Source organism: Ovis canadensis, chromosome 20 (assembly GCF_042477335.2).
Source record: "Ovis canadensis isolate MfBH-ARS-UI-01 breed Bighorn chromosome 20, ARS-UI_OviCan_v2, whole genome shotgun sequence".
Lineage (NCBI taxonomy): Eukaryota > Metazoa > Chordata > Mammalia > Artiodactyla > Bovidae > Ovis > Ovis canadensis.
The window spans coordinates 58,990,417-59,004,568 of NC_091264.1; positions in this window are offsets into that span (position 1 = coordinate 58,990,417).

The window sequence follows — 14,152 nt, forward strand, 5'->3', positions numbered from 1 at the left end:
GAATTGATGGAATTATTTTCCTTGTAGCAATGAATTAGATTTGGCAGTGAGAGAAGGGAAATATCAAAAATGACCTCTAGGGTCTGCTTTGAACAACTGGCTGATGGCTGGGCAGTTTTGTTTCTATATTTCCTCCAGAGGTTTGCTTACACCATCAGAACTGAAACAATGCTTTTAAAATGGAGTGACTCAATTCATCATTCGCCTATGGCTTCTTATCTCCCCTAACTTTGTTTTGGTTTTATAGTCTTACTCTCTAATTTTCATATTACCCAACAGTTTCTTTTTAATACCTGGCTTTGTATAATATGTGGCTTTGCAGATCTTATATCTTTTTTTTCTTGTTTTGTTCATCCTAACTTTTCTTTTCATTAGTACAAGAAATGTATTTAAATGAGTAAGCTTGTTTTGCTGTTACCATTTTAATTTAGTGAAGTTTACAAGTGAGACTGTATAGGTCGCCAGAACACATAGTGTGAACAGCCAGGCTATTAACTAGAGCTGGGGTAATTCCTGACGTCTCCCTCCTTAGCTCATCCTCTGAAATAATACTGCAAAAATATTCCCTCCAACAATCTACCTGACCTATAGCCCAATGAGTTGTGTGGAGGAGGAAATCATTCATGTTCCCAACCTTTATGCAGAAAATCTATTGCTTAAGTTAATCTCAGGAATACACATTTTTGGTTGAATATTTTACTTTTGGCCCATTTTTTATCTTTTAAACCTGACCTTAAAAGTTGGACAAAATAACTATATTTACATAGAGCTGCTCTAAATCATATGGGAGCTTATTTTTTTTACTGTATATTTTTAGCTACATATGTCATAAATGAATATATTCCCAATGTAGAAATTCAAATCGAGAATTATGTGAGACAGTTACCGGTAAAATATGTAAATTCTCTTTAATCTATCTACCTATCCATTCTCTATTATACTCATCAACTGCTATGCATCCTGCTTGTTACCCATGAAATGTTTTGAAGATCTTTTCACGTTTGTACATCAATGCTACCTCATTCCTTTTTAATAAGTGGAAAACGTTTTGATGTCTGCATGTGCTATAATTTTTAACCCTTCTTTCTTTTAAAGGATATTAAGATCATTTCCAATATTTTGCTGTTATGAATAATTCAAATGTTCTTTTCTATACATGTTTCTTGTGTACACATGTATTTTTGATAAGATTCATAAAAATTAAATTGTTGAGTCAAAAGATAGGAGGATTTCATTCCACTAACAGTCTATTTGAGTCCTCAACTTCACATTTATGTACCCATCAACACTGGATATTAATAGTCTTCAAAAATATTTGCCTATTTTGTGAAAGTAAATATCTTGGGAGATACTTGAAGGCTGTGTAAATATTCATCTTAGTGTCTCATCATGCTTTTGTCCACTCATTTCAGCATTCTTCCATGGCTCTTAAACTTGCCTAAGTTGGTTGTTTTCTGTCTACCTCATTTATTTCATACTGATTAATTGGAATTGATGGTGCCAGTGGTAAAGAATCTGCCTGCCATTGCAGGAGATGCAGGTTCCATCCCTGCGTTGGGAAGATCCTCTGGAGTAGGAAATGGCAACCTACTCCAGTATTCTTGCCTGCAAAATTCCATGGACAGAAGAGCTTGGTGGGCTACAGTCCATGGGGTCGCAAGAGTCAGACATGACTGAGTATATGTGTGCCCCATGACTATAAAGAAGAGTAGACTCTTCTCCTTTACTGATTGATTGGTTGATAGAAGTACGGACTTGCGGATATTTCTTTGCAACTTCCTCTTATGGTACTTGTTGACTCTCGGTATCATGCTGGTATTCAGCCTTAGATGGAGTTTACCACCTGCTTTGGGCTGCGTTCCCAAGCAACCTGACTCCGGAAGACCCAGGCCTGGCATGCCAGGGAGCCACTACCAGCCTCACACCATCCACAGGCTGGGCCTCGATCAGAAGGACTGGGCCCCCTGAGGAGGCTGGATATGGGCCTGACCCTCCAGCGCTACCCATTTTCATCACTCGTTGATTTGACAGGTGAGTTGTTATACACTCTTTAGTGGATTGCAGCTCCCATGGCCACCGTCCTGCTGTGAATATCAGCCATCCACCTGTGGAAATTTTAGTCTATGGGTTAAAATTTGATACTATCATTATTTATTTTGTCACTCAAATCATTCCAGCTTTGGCCATTGGGAGCTCCTCCAGGTTGACTGCTGAGTTCCTTTGACATGGCCCCATCATTTCTTAAATGCATCTTTACTATCCTGGCACCACAAGATATTCTGGGCGTGTCTTCTACCTTCCCTGCCACAGGCCTGGAATCAATGCTTTCTCCAAAGCAACATGGTTCCTTTTAGAAAACAGAATTTGGAACCAATATCTGGGCTCTAGGTATGCTAATCGCTGCTGGGTTCTCATTGCTCCTAGGCCCTCTCAGCAGACAGAGCTGGGAAATATGTCTGGACACCAGCCTGTCCATATGAACATACCTGTATTTCTTTGTCTAACCAGGAATCCACAATAAAACCTTCAGTTCAATCCAACACTGCCGAGTTTATTCTATTCTTTGCTTTCCTTATTTGAAACTTTTTCTCCAAAAGTGAAAAACCTGGCTCTCATTATCCACAATGTATTTATGTATTTTTTCAATCTTAGTGTAAACACAAGTAGTACTATGGACTTACTCGGTTAGAAAAACTCTTGGATATTATTTGGTATAATTCCTTCATTCTACAGATGAGAAAACCCAGGCCTCTGGTGATTAAGTTGCCAAAGGAAAGAAGCAAATTACTAGAAGGAAAGAATTATAAATGTTAGGATTTATAATTTTAATATTGTGTATATTTCACAGGAGAGTTTAGAAAGAACAGGAAATGTAATGTCAGGTAACAGCTAAGAAGAAGCATTAATTCACTTTTTCTCCCACTATTGATATACAAGTAAATCCATTCTGGCTAAAAAAGTGAGACATTTGGTCAGCGTAGCTTGTGTATATAGAATGGCCAAAGGCCAGAAGAATAAGACACAATACTCACGTGGTGTTAGGACAGCCTCCAGAAAATGGAAGAATGGAGTGATCCATCACCATATCTAGTTTCTATAATTACAGATGCACTGATGTCCTCAGAGCTTATTGAAATTTATAGATCTTATCACATGAAGTTGATGTAAAGGAAGACTTTTGCTTCTCTCTGTCACAAATATCATCAACATCTTGTCTTTTGTGACTATATTTCAATCACAGAGGCTGAAATTTCTAAAGTTGAGTTGAGCAGACTTGTAAGCCTCTTGGAAAACCACTTATTTGTAAGCCTGAAAATTGACTGCTACACGCCACATGTTGGAACCCAATCATCAAACCCCTTCAGTGTTCTGTCTCCTCTCTGTTATAGAGATTTGGGATCTCTGTGTTAACAATGCCTCAGGATCTTCATTTTTCTTTGAGCAGCTCAGTGCTAGACTGGAGAAGAGGAGCTGGCCCTCGTTGTCAAGGTGGCAATGGGAAAGACGTGCCACCTTGGGAACTGAAGCATGGGGCTTCTTTTTCCATTAAACAATGTCACATGTAACAGTCAGGGTCTCAGATTTGTTAGTAGTACAACATATGTACTAAACTTAAATCCACATGTTATTTCTGTAGGCAAATATTTCCAAGAAATTAACTTGGAACTCAACTCACAGGTAGGTGACACTCTGTTGAGTTCTTGTGTCCTTAGTAGGATATAATTGCTAAGAATTGTATTTGATAGTTCCTAAATCTTTATTCAGACTCTGAACACATTTTATCCTTGCTTTGACAAGAGCAAACCTTGTCGTCGTTGTTGTTGTTGCTGTTGTTGTTGTTCAGTCGCTAAGTCATGTCCAACTCTTTGCGATCCCACGGACTATACTCTGCCAGGCTTCTCTGTCCATGGGGTTTACAGGCAAGAATATTGGAGTGGGTTGTCATTTCCTTCTCCAGGGAGTCTTCCCAACTCAGGGATCGAACCCGTAACTCCTGCATTGCAGGTGAATTCACCACTGAGCCATCTGAGAAACAGAACAAACTCTAGGAAATGGCAGATTGAGTCACTGCCTTGGGCTTTGAGGACCAAAGTGAAGCTGGTAAGTAGGGTTCTTCACGGATGGGAAGAACATAGGAACCCAAGTGAAGTTAAAAAAATCTTCCTGCGTCTACAGTAAATCTCACAAATTATCTTCAAAGCAACCACTCCTATTTCAGATGTCTCTATTTGCCCTTCTAAATTTTTTTCTCTTTCCATTTGTACTTGCTATATATTTTATCTTCATTTATAATCAAATATTTAAATGGAGGTTAGTATACAGAATGGTTGTAAGTAACACACTCTGGGGACATGAGTTAATCACGTTCTTTTACCTTGACTCAAGGTATTTATAGATATTAAATTAAGAGACTTGGGAAGTATGTGCTTGAGTGATTTAAGGGACTAGAAATTATTTCTGAATTGCTTGATTGAAAAAGAGATCTATAAAAATTGTCATCTCATAAAACATTGACAGGGTTATTGCTTAAATAGTCATGAGACAAAATTTCTTACACAGAAGAAGTAGTGGCCTTCTCAAAGAGAATCTTCACATTGCAGAAGACATTACCATAAAATCTTTTAAGAAAATGTATGAATTTTTCATGTTTGAAATTTTGCTGAACCCTTTTTCTTAGTTATCAAGGGCAAAAATATTTCTCAGAAGACATCTTTACTTTCAATCCAACAAAGTCAAAATACTTATAAGAAAATAAATAAGTTTAAGGCAAAATACAGATACTTTATTTGTAGGAATTCACCAAGAAGAATTGTAGGGGGTGAGGAAGAGCTGCAATAATAATGGAATGAACTGAAAATGGTCCTGCAGATAGAATTTCTCTTTTCATATCTATGAAAATGAGAATGTTTCTTTTTAAACTTACAAGAATTCTGACTACTTAAATTGTTTCCATAACTAACATCAAATGGCCTCATGGTAAAAAGAGTCCCCAGAGTATGTCTAAATGACATTCTGAAATGACCCTATGCATTTTGCTGCATTACTAATCTTCTCATTTTTGATACTTCACATTTGAAATGAGAAAATAAGTTAAATAAAAACATTTGTAAAAACAGTTTATCTGTGAATGGAGTATAGATCCTTAGAAGAGTCAGAGCTGATAGGCCAAAATTAATTGAAAATATTCAGGAAGAGAATTTTTTAAGACCTGAAGGGAAAGAAAACAAAACTTGACCTAAGAATTAAAATCCTGGGGATGAGAAATCACATGACCATCCAATTTTTTTTCTTAATCATATGAACTAGTTTAGAACGTTTCTTAGAAATTTCCTTTTCAATAGACCTAAGTGAGTGAACCTTAATTTATATGAAAATGGGTTTGCCAAGATTTTAGGATTTTAAAATAAAATCTAATTCACTATCATAATTTTTCCATATTTTAAAATAGTACTCTCTGTGAATATGAATAAACATGCAGTATTAACATGATGTACAAGAAGTCACTCCCAAATCTGGACAATATTTTCGGTGGCTCCAGAGATTCTTTATGAATATTACATTTTTATATGTGTTTATTTTAATGAGAGTCTAAAAAAGTGAGTATTCAATAACACTTGGATGACTTTTTAATAACCGAACATCCTATGTTAACCTCGTATTTCTATTTATATTTAAGACCACATTAACGCCAAGTAGTTCAGCTTTGATCGTTAGGAGCAACTGAACAGAGGTCATAGACGAGGCATTCAGGGCAAGGGAAGTCCAAGTTGTACACAGAAAGGTTTCTTGAGAAGTGGGTTGAGTCAGAGTCGTCAAAAACCTACGCTGTAAAACTCAAAAGGAATCTAGCACCTTCTGGTTCAAGATGGTGATTAGAGCACACTTGAGAACCTATTAAAATAGCAAGTATTGGAGTTTGGATAAACCACCGTTCTCAACATTCAAAAATGGAGAGACTAAAGGGGCAACACTGAAGCTACGTTATTTCAACAAAATTTGAAAAATTGTATGAAGAGTGTTGACTGATGATGGAAGGCAAGAGAAGCTACAATTTAAAACACAGGCAGATTGAGGTATGAAAAATGTAAGGAACAGGGAAGGTATAAGGCTGAAAGTAGAGAGAACAACTGTCCCATGTGCTTGACAGCTCTTGATTCTAGAGCTGAAAGTCCTATATCCCAGGAAACCTCTCAGTTCCAGGCAAACTGGGACAGATCACTCTAACTGAAAGCATAGGGTGTTACGTAAAATTCCCATATAGACTGACCTGCTTTCCCACTTCCTCCCTCCAGAACTGTGCATTGAAAGAGAAAAAAGAAATACACTAAACAGGGTTGGTCTCTGAGTTTTAGATGTTTGGATACTTTTAACTAGCTTTATATCCTGTGGTAATTTATAATTTTTTAAAAAACTAGTTGTAAGATATAGATCTTATGATATAAATTGTACTTTTGTTTTTATAATACTATATAAATATTTATGTATAATTTTATTATCTAGAAAATACATATATTTATTATATAAATTCAGTAAAAAACTTATAAATATGCAATTATAAAATATAAAGCCATTAAAACCTTTAAAATTGGGGAAAAAAACCAATTTTACATTATAGCTGTTAGTAATCATGTTAAAGCAGTGACTTAACAACGGCATGTGCAGCTTAGCAGAAGTATTTCAATTTTAATTTCATTTATGTATTTTTCATTTGTGCTTAATTACTACAGTTTTCTAATTTTATAGATAGATTCAAAATATATCTTAGGGACTTATATGTACTTTCATGTACACTTTTGGTTAGTTGTTTAGTCGCTCAGTTGTGTCTGACTCTTTTTGTAACCTCATGGCCTGTAGCCTACCAGGCTCCTCTGTCCATGGGATTCTCCAGGCAAGAATCCTGGAGTGCCTTCTCCAGGGGATCTTCCTGACCCAGGGACTGAACCTGCGTCTCCTGCACTGAAGGCAGATTCTTTACCATCTAAGCCACCACATATTTATACTTAAATATATACTGTAAACATTTAAATAATGTTAGAAAAGGACTTAAGTGTATACTGAAATATGTGAGTTTCTTTTTTAAGGGAGCTTGTATACTGCTGACTTTTTTCCTCTCTTTGTTTAGGCAGCCTGACAGCTTGACTCCACTGAACCTGATCTCATTTAGTTTTCTAGCATTTTTGTCTCACGTTAGGCTGAACTTCAGCACCCACCTGTGTAATAGAATAGCAGTTTGTTTCTTGCAATGGGACTGTACTGCAGGTCACATCACAAGTCCTTATTAAATAAGCCAGATTTGAAGTTTCTTACCCAGACTATGCAATGTTTGGCCATCAATCACCAAATGTACCCAAGAGATAACACAGGAGTGAGACAAGCAGCGTCTTCTTTTATCACCTAATGTGGATGGACATCCCATAGTTTATGTTGGTTCAAAAAACTATTCAACCCTGGACCACAGGACACAAGTGTGCACACGTCCTCAAATATGAGTTTTCCTAGAGAGTCTCAACAGACGCTCCAGTCCAGGAAACCAATCAGTCTGTGTGCTACATTTTATCCCACGTATTCAGGGCAAGGTTGATGGAATGAGGGCAGGAAAATCGCTCTCATCCCCCCTGTGAGTTTGTTGTGTCCCCATAGCGATACAACAGTGTAAAGCAAACAAAAAAAGCAGTGTGATGCTTTCGAATCCATCAATCGTGGCAACGAAAACTTCATCAAAGAACATTTTTGAAGTTAAAAAAAAAAACAATAAAATCTATTGATATACTGCCTGTGATCTTCAGGATACAAGGCATATTTTTAGGTTCAGGATTTCAATGAATTAGGGTAAGTGGGTGGCTGCTCAGTAAAATCTGTGTGGCTGGGAGCTTATACCACTTGGTGTTATTTTGACTGCTAGGTACTATTTAAGTAGTCACACATTCGTTCTCCTGCAAAACAGAAGCTATTTTAAAAAAATTAAGAGTAATGTAGTTACAGAAACAAAATTATGGAAAAGAATTATACAACCTGCTATGGACTGAATTTCTCTTAAAATTCTTATGTTGAAGATCTACCCTCCCGTGTGACAGGATTTGGAGAGGGGGCTTTAAGGAGGTGGTTAATGCTAAATGAGAACAGAACGCGGGGTCCTAATTTGATGTCGCTGGTGGTCTCAAGGAAAAGGAACATATCTCTTCTCTCTCCCTCAGCCATGTGAGGACTCACGGGGCAGGTGACCATTTCCAAGCCAGGAAGGGAGTTCTCACCAGAAACCACGTTGGTCTTGATCTTGGACTCCTAGCCTATAGTGCTGTGAGGCATACCTCTCTGCTGTTTAAGCCAGCTATTCTATGGAGTTTTGGTATTGTAGGCTGAGCAGAGTAACACACCTTCTTCAAACACATTTGCAACAAGCGTCTAGTACTAGATTTAAAATACTTCAGCCTCAGCTTCTACACATCCATGTGCAATTCACAGATGCTTCCACTTCCGTTGTGTCTCATTCCCATGTCCCATGAAAACAAGCAGGGCTCTGCTACTAACAATTTCCTCTTGAGTACAAGCAGCTTCCTAACACTGAGCTTTCTTTAAGTCTCTTAATTCCAAATTTATAATGAAAGGCTTGTCCAATATATAATAATATTAGGATAACAAAATGGTGGGTGGAAAAGATTTTTTTTCCCACAAGCTGGGTCGCCTTACTATTTGTTATCCTTGAAATATCACTCTTATTTTACAGGGAGGACTTAGGATTAATCCATGGGCTGGATTTACAGTGATACTGGGGTGTTGGAAGAAACGGTGCTTATTTTCATAAGCAGCTCTGCCTTTGCTACCCCAAGAAGAGTAATCTTGGGTCTGGTCCACCTGGATTTACTGAAAACCTGTTAACAGGGATGAGTGGAATGTCGAGGTGTTACTTGCTGTTTCATCTATTTTCTAGTCCCAGCCTCAGGTTTCAGAGACTATACTGATGGCAGTCACTTCAGTTCACTTCAGTTCAGTTTAGCTGCTCAGTCATGTCCAGCTCTTTGCGACCCCATGAATCACAGCACGCCAGGCCTCCCTGTCCATCACCAACTCCCAGAGTTCACTCAGACTCCCATCCATCGAGTCAGTGATGCCATCCAGCCATCTCATCCTCTGTCGTCCCCTTCTCCTCCTGCCCCCAATCCCTCCCAGCATCAGAGTCTTTTCCAATGAGTCAGCTCTTCTCATGAGGCAGTCACTTATACATCTACTAATCTTGAAGCGCAATATCATTAATGTAAGTTAGCAATTTTCTTTTAATTGATAGAACACTAAGTTAAATTCAGGGATATGAGATTTTTACTATGGATCACATAAGTAACATAGTTTTGTGCCATAAATTTAAAAATCTATAGGAATAAAACTGTTGATAAATTTCACTTATCACAATGCCTGACACATAATCAGTCTGATTGCTTATTGTTAAAGTTGTAGGTAATCGTGCAGAAATCTTCAACAGAGGAATTTTAGTATCAATGAACTAATTACATGTTCTTTTACATCCCTAACAAAATCACTTTGGAAACATTTATATTAGAATAGATACACTTTGCAGTAAGATTTGTATTTTTGTGTTCTTCCTGTTGATAATAAATCCATATGAGTATTTGTACGTATACATTTTCAAAAGACAAAGCTTGATGATCAGCCTAAAGCAGAAGTTTATTTTGACTATTGTCAACAGTGGTCTAAAAAGGGTGGAGATTTTAGAAATACTCAACTGCCTATTTTTGCAGTGTGTGTGATATTTGTTGGTCTTTTCAATTTAAATCAGAAAATAAATATTATCAAAAGCCTGTTAAATGAAAGGTGCATATATTCAGATAATTCCTGTGCTTATCTGGGTAAAGAGACTTAAATACATAAAAATAATAATATGTGAAGGGCTGGAGGTTCAGATTGGAGAGCTGGACCTAGGTCGAATCTGAATCACAGCAGTGAAAGGTTCACACTAAGCTTAGAAGAATAGAGAACAGCCAGCATGGATGGCCTGACCAGCACTGAGAGCAGGAAAGGAGCCTTACAGGCACAACACTGAATCACAGGACTCAATATCCTCACCATCTGCCTCCTTTCTCTGAGCAGATGACCTTCCTTGTACTCTATGCCACAAAGAACAACTATTACACGGAAGTACCTTCACCCTTTTGGTGGCTCTGATAGTAAAGAATCTGTCTGCAATGTGGGAGACCTAGTTTCAATCCCTGGGTTGGGAAGATCCCCTGGAGAAGGGAACAGCTACCCACTCCACTCTTCTTGCCTGGAGAATTTCATGGACAGAGGAACCTGGTGGACACCACTAAGCAACTTTCATGTTCACCATCTTGTCTATTAGGATCACTTCGTGTTCCAGACAATGACTGAAGAAGACTCACACTGAGCTGTATAATGATAACATTTTTCAAATTTCACAGGAAAAAAAAAATCAGACGGATGTTATCAGTATGGAAATACAAGAAAAAATTCCAGGTAACATATGTTAATTAGCAATCTTCAGAGAAGCCGAACCAATAGGATGCATATATATATATATATATATATAGGGAGAGAGAGAGAGACTTACTCTAAGGAAGTGGCTCACATGATTAGGGTGGTGGGGAGTCTCTGTGATGGCTGATGTTTCACTTTTAAGGCAGTCAGGCAGAAGAATCCTCTTTTACTCAGGAAAAAGTCTGCCTTTTTGTTCTATTCAGAACTGCACGAGGATGGGGTCACATACATGAGGGTGCTTTACCCAGTCTACTGATTTAAATGTTAGTCTAACCTAAGTGTATCCTCATGAAAACACCCAGAATGATGTTTGACCAGATATCTGGGTGCTCCACTGCCCAATTTAGTTGACATAGAAAATTAACCATCATATACGCAAAGGCCAACCTCATGCTTTCTCGCCACTATACTACACATGAGAATACAGTAACTAGATTTGTGAGGGAAAAAGTTGTGACCCAAGAATTCTATATCCTGACAAGATGTCACTCACATGTGATAGAAACAGAAAGGATATTTTAGCTATGCAAAGCTCAGAAAGTAACCCTGTAAATGTCCTGATAAATCTACTCAAATCTCCTCATTCTGGCCAAGAAAGATACAAATAAAATCCCAGACTCATCAATATGAAATACAGGGCAAAAAAAGAGAACTATATGAAAAGACACTGCAGATAAATGATTAATGTTCTTAAAAGTACAGGAAAAGACTTTGAACATCCATAAGAATGGCATCAAATCCTCAAAATAAGAAAAAAACATTTCCCATGAAGACTAAAATGATATTTAATGCTGTAAATAATCAAAGAAAGCCAAATTAAAATAAAAAACATCTTTACTTGTCAAATAGGGACAATTAAAATGTTGATAACCCTCAAATATTGTGAAGCAAGACCTCTCATTCATTATGATGGGAATATCTTTTTTTTAAAGAAACTGCCAAATGAATTAAAAATCATTAAAAATGTTCCAATCATTTTACTCAACATTTCCATTTTTAGCGATTGGTCTCAATAAAATAATTCAAGGTATGCACAGAGATGTACATATTAGGATACTATAGGGGGAGGAAAGATTAGAATCGACCTAACTTCCAATACAAGCACGATGATTTATAAGGGCCAGATGATGCTGTGAAAGTGCTGCACTCAATATGCCAGCAAATTTGGAAAACTCAGCAGCGGCCACAGGACTGGAAAAGGTCAGTTTTCATTCCAATCCCAAAGAAAGGCAATGCCAAAGAATGCTCAAACTACAGCACAATTGCACTCATCTCACACGCTAGTAAAGTGATGCTCAAAATTCTCCCAGACAAGCTTCAGCAATATGTGAACTGTGAACTTCCAGATGTTCAAGCTGGTTTTAGAAAAGGCAGAGGAACCAGAGATCAAGTTGCCAACATCCGCTGGATCACGGAAAAAGCAAGAGAGTTCCAGAAAAAACATCTCTTTCTGCTTTATTGACTATGCCAAAGCCTTTGACTGTGTGGATCACAATAAACTGTGGAAAATTCTTCAAGAGATGGGAATACCAGACCGCCTGACTTGCCTCTTGAGAAACCTGTATGCAGGTCAGGAAGCAATAGTTAGAACTGGACATGGAACAACAGACTGGTTCCAAATAGGAAAAGGAGTACGTCAAGGCTGTATATTGTCACCCTGCTTATTTAACTTCTATGCAAAGTACATCATGAGAAATGCTGGGCTAGAAGAAGCACAAGCTGGAATCAAGATTGCTGGGAGAAATATCAATCACCTCAGATATGCAGATAATACCACCCTTATGGCAGAAAGTGAAGAAGAACTAAAAAGCCTCTTGATGAAAGTAAAAGAGGAGAGTGAAAAAGTTGGCTTAAAGCTCAACATTAAAAAAAAAAAAAAGCTCAACATTCAGAAAACAAAGATCATGGCATGTGGTCCCATCACTTCATGGGAAATAGATGGGGAAACAGGGGAAACAGTGTCAGACTTTATCTTTTTGGGCTCCAAAATCACTGCAGATGGTGACTGCAGCCATGAAATTAAAAGACGCTTACTCCTTGGGAGAAAAGTTATGACCAACCTAGATAGCGTATTGAAAAGCAGAGACATTACTTTGCCAACTAAGGTCCATCTAGTCAAGGCTATGGTTTTTCCAGTAGTCATGTATGGATGTGAGAGTTGGACTGTGAAGAAGGCTGAGCGCCAAAGAATTGATGCGTTTGAACTGTGGTGTTGGAGAAGACTCTTGAGAGTCCCTTGGACTGCAAGGAGATCCAACCAGTCCATTCTAAAGGAGATCAGTCCTGGGTGTTCTTTGGAGGGAATGATGCTAAAGCTGAAACTCCAGTACTTTGGCCACCTCATGCAAAGAGTTGACTCATTGGAAAAGACTCTGATGCTGGGAGGGATTGGGGGCAGGAGGAGAAGGGGACGACAGAGGATGAGATGGCTGGATGGCATCACTGACTTGATGGACGTGAGTCTGAGTGAACTCTGGGAGTTGGTGATGGACAGGAAGGCCTGGCATCCTGGGATTCACGGGAGTCGGACACGACTGAGCGACTGAACTGAACTCAACTGATTCATATAAGGGAGTATTATGCAGGTCTTGCAAGTCAAGCCTAATTAATGATCTTCTATACCACTTGCTCTACAGTATACAGTGAAAGAGACAAAATATAAGTCCAAATAATGAAGATCTCAATTTTATTAAATATACTTAGAGGGAGACAAAATTTAAGGAACTGAAAGGCTATATACCAAGATGTTACTGTCTTCAATTATAAGAAATAGAATTTAAATTATATAACCTTTCTTCTTTGCATTTTTCTATACTTTCCAACATTTCTTCAGCGAACTTTTATTTTAAAAAAAATCAAACAAAGTTTAGTTACCAAAAATCATTTATAAACAGTCTATTAAAATTTTATTTTATTAAAAATCTAGCAAATATTGTTTAGAAAAGCAAATAACTTGTCCCACGACAAACCTATAAAGAAGCAGAAATTATTTTACACCACTACTGAATAAGGGATGAGAGTATAAATTAGCAAAAATATTGTGGAAATTAATCTAGAAATGTGTAAAAAAAACAGCTTCAAAAGAGTTTATCTTTTTTGATCTAGCAATTCAATGTACTGGAAAGCATAAAAAATGCACTGAAATATTTATATGCCTGGGTGTTAATTGCAAATTATTTGAGACAACCCAACAGATAACAGTAAAGGAATGGTGAGATAAATAACAATGGATTCATTTCTCGTAATATTGGTCACTCATTAGAGATCATGTTGTCGAAAATTATTCAATGATCCTGGAAGATAATCATGGTGTAATAGTAAATAAAAACTATAGGCTATGAAATTAAAATAGGATTAAAATATTTAAGTATGTATTAATAAATAAAAGAAGAAAACACTCCATAATATAGTTAGTAGTCCTTTCTGGATAATGAAATTATAGATAATTTTAAAAAGTCTTATATAACACTGCCTATTTTTAAAAGCCACCTAATTCAAAGAGTTGAATCATGGGAAAAGACCCTGATGCTGGGAAAGATTTAGAGCAAGAGGAGAAGGGGCGGACAGAGGATGAAATGGTTGGACGGCATCACCAACTCAATGGATATAACTTTGAGCAAACTCCAGGCGATAGTGAAGGACAGGG